Source organism: Notothenia coriiceps, unplaced genomic scaffold, assembly GCF_000735185.1.
Source record: "Notothenia coriiceps isolate Sejong01 unplaced genomic scaffold, NC01 NC01_scaffold00009193, whole genome shotgun sequence".
Taxonomy (NCBI): domain Eukaryota; kingdom Metazoa; phylum Chordata; class Actinopteri; order Perciformes; family Nototheniidae; genus Notothenia; species Notothenia coriiceps.
Genome location: NW_011341894.1, coordinates 612,038 through 616,134, shown reverse-complemented (window position 1 = coordinate 616,134; position 4,097 = coordinate 612,038).

The following is a 4,097-nucleotide window of genomic DNA, read 5'->3' as shown; positions in this document are numbered from 1 at the left end:
TCAGACTAAAGGAACCAGCCTGTTTGGAAAATGAGAGAAGTAGAAAGTACAGGTATTTGAGTTCAACATGTAAGAAGTAGAAAGTACAGGTATTTGTGTTCAACATGTAAGAAGTAGAAAGTACAGGTATTTGTGTTCAACATGTAAGAAGTAGAAAGTACAGGTATTTGAGTTCAACATGTAAGAAGTAGAAAGTACAGGTATTTGTGTTCAACATGTAAGAAGTAGAAAGTACAGGTATTTGTGTTCAACATGTAAGAAGTAGAAAGTACAGGTATTTGGGTTCAAAGTGTAAGAAGTAAAAGTCAAAGGTCGTGGAGTAAAGTACTGATACCAGAAACATTTATTTAAGTACAGTAACAAAGTATTTGTTCCCACCTCTGACAATAATCTATATAGCACACTACAGGAAAGGGAAGACCCCAAAACACATAATAGGGCCTCTTTAAGATATAACTGCGGTGATACAGTACATTCAATTCTCAATTAACAATGTACAAATACCTTCACAACTAGAACGGTACTATAGCACACTGATGTTAGCATGTAGCTTAGAGCACACGCCTCAGAGACCTTTCTGGTGCAAATGAGAATGAAATTGTGGGAAAAGCTAGCGGATAATAACACTATTGAGAAGATTGTAATCGTACAGACGCCTGGGAACAAAGGGTAAGAAAGAGTGAGAAGTATTTATAATAAAATATTCTCGCTAAGCCATTCAGTCCTGTATGAAACATGTATGACAATAGCAGCTACAGCAGCTAAACGTGTTACATTGTGTTCTGCGGCTCAATTTATATTAAACTACAGGTAATTTCAGACAAGCAATCAAATCTCTAATCACTAACTCGCAGAACTTGGATCCAATTATATCTGCCCACACTTTGTTGCCATGGAAATCCTCGTGGTAACCAAGGAGCTCGTTAGTAATCTCTCATTTTTATTCTAATGTATGTACACTACTTTGAAGATAATGCTTCTTAAAAAAAATACCCTGCATATATCCGCACGAATGTACCTCCCTGTGATTATGGGTAATCATACCTCCGCCGCTGCTCGGAGGTACCTGCATAATCCTTGTGGAAAATAATCACAATAAAGAACATTTTGCTAGTTATTACTGCGTCATTAGCACTAACTACTGCCAATTTGAAGCCTTCTGTGATTGTGCCAAACATCAGGGACATTTTTTCCAGAAAGAGGCTGACCAGCGAATTCAAGTTAAGTCTGAAATCTGGATTTGTTGGGAGAAGTTTAAAGGTTAATACCTGTCGGCAGCTGACACAGGCATTCGGAGATACAAATCAACATCAGGGCGTTTTCTTCCTGCGCACAGAGGCCCACATGTTTGTTTGGATTATGGCAAAAATAAATATCATGGGAGAGTCGGGGGAACAGTGGAGCCGCTGGTTCTGTTTGCAGCAGAAGTAGAAAAGACATGTCCTACAGTATATCATCCCTACTCACAATAACAACAGAAAGAAAGAATACAAAATGTAGTAGTTCATGTGTATAAGGGGTTGTTTTGCTGGACTGTTTACTGCATGCCTCAATCCTGCAAGCTCGCTAACATATAGAATTAAATGAGGATTGACAGCTACTAGCATATGAAATGCAGTGCTACAGAATCTTGCAGGATGTGAGAAATGAACAGCGAGTTTGTAGAGGGCAACAGGAAGCATGTTCAAAGCACAAAACTAGCATGTAGGAACTTTAAAAAAGGGGCTAAAAACCCTCTTTTTCTCGACACAAACATCAGACAACTAGTCTATTCCCCAACCAGGGTTCATACACTTTGATGTTCCATGACTTCTCCATGACCGTTACCTCATTTTCCATGACCAAGAAAGTTACTCTCAGCGGAACCACTGAAACATTTTTATTTTAACATGGAAAGCTGGAAAATTAGGTCTGCATATGAAACATGTTGTGCCTATCTAAAACAAATCAAAGAGTAGGCTTACTAGCTTCTACTAAAACCTCTCACCAGCAAAACACCTCGTCAGTTAAATGCCATTTTACGTTTCATTACGAAACGATACAGTATGTATTATCATTATAGTATTACTATTTCGGCGATTAAATAAAATATAAATTATGTTTGATGCAACTTTGGTTACATTTCCATGACTTTTCCAAAACGTTGGGAATAATATTGTTTTCCAAAACTTTTCCAGGGCCTGGAATTTGCATTTTTGAATTTCCATGACTTTTACCAGGTTTTTAATGACCGTAGGAACCCTGACCAACATATTCAAATTGAGACAAGACCGCTAGATGAACTCTGAGCTAACAGGGATGATTGATACTTTGGATATTTAGGATTTTCCATGCATCCCATTTGCAATTCGTCCACTTAAAGTCACATTAACGACCCGTTATGTTCATCTTGAAAGGTATAATAAAAGGTACAGAATTGACTATAGGTTACAAAGGACACCGGTAATCACAACGGATGATTTCTTATAAGTTTAGCCCAACATAATGCATGTCTGAATCATCCTGACGTGGTTAAACCCCCCCACATATGCTCTTCCTGGTGTTGACATGTAACAGACTGCACCTCAAGCAGGAACAGTGAATCCTTGAATTAAACAACCAAAGAAAATGAACATCAAATTCTTAATACTCTCAATATTTCTCAGTCAAACCCCAGGGACAAATCTTCCAGTGCATCGAGCGGTCCCGGATTATCCCGATGTGACAGCTTTCCAGCCAAAAATTCCTCCAGTTTATCATTTAAACGACAGCGGGGGACATTTATCTCCACGGCTTATCTTCTCAGCCATGCGTGCACGGCACTCTGGGTAATATTGCATTCAGCTCAGCTCTCTGGTGGTCCTCTCTATGTAAAAACCCTGTTGTCTCTTATCTGCTTTAGTTGGGGAAAGACTCTGATCCCTCATGAATGAAACAAAAGGGCGGCGAGCATCACAATCCGATCAATACGGAGGTCTTCTTGGCGAGTGGCACTCAAGACAAGTGCCAGGAATAAACCGGGGTGTAATCAGATGCACACGGCAACACAAAGTTCAATGACACAAGAAGCTTACAGAGCATTTCACTTGATTATCTGAATGAAAGTCTTCACAGCAAGAGAGGCCGCCTGCAGTTTTGTTTAAATCCAACATGATTGGTTGCTGCAGGGGAATCGTGTCTTTGTTTGTGGTCAGCTCTTTCAAAATGACTGCTGCTTGTTTCGGGGAAATCTACAAATGTATGACTGATTTTACACTTCTTCCCTCGGGCGGCAGTCTGTCACTGCTGATGTTGTTCATTACCGTTCGAACAGAGCGGCTGGGTGTTGAGTTGTTTTGTATTTTGAGCAATATTGAGCCCATTTATTTTACGTTATTGCGCCCAGGTATGTCAAGAGAATAGTGATTTTAAAGCGGTACTCAGGTGATTTAGTGCTGCAGTAGTGTTCCATAAAGTGGGGGAAAAGCAAGAGACAATAAAAAAAGAATGTATGCAGCAAAACACCAAGATATACACAAGACTTTGAGTCAGCGAAATATACAAAAAAACAGTGAAAAATCAAGACTTAAACAATGCTTTCTGTCTCTCTTTTTATGGTTTCCTCAGATCTGTTTCAGCACCACGGACAGCGCAGCACTTACACAACAAACACCATCAATCAATGTGCAAAAAAGTACATAAAAAATGGAGGATTGGTCGATGAAAGCAATACTTGACCAGATTCCAATTTTGTATACTTATTAGTGCCATTGAAATTAGCTTTTTGACAATGAGGTGCTTAATTTTTGAAATGTCATGTATGATATGTCAAATTTGTGGACCGCGCTTTTAAATATATGTAAATAAATCAAATATAAAGAAATGTTAAAACTCCCTTAACCCTTAGATGCTTAAGTGGGTCTTTTTGGACCCGGTGAGGTGGTTTTCTTAGAGTATCTTTGTAATTACATTTTTTTATCATTTCATATTCCAGCTAGTCCTCAAAAAACATGTTTTTGATATCATGCCACATTTTTTATTTACATTTTAAGAAATTGTAGTTTTGTATTTCTACCCCAAGCTTCCATAAGTGGGTCAAAAATGATCCGCATGCATTTTCTATGGAATTTCTCCAGATG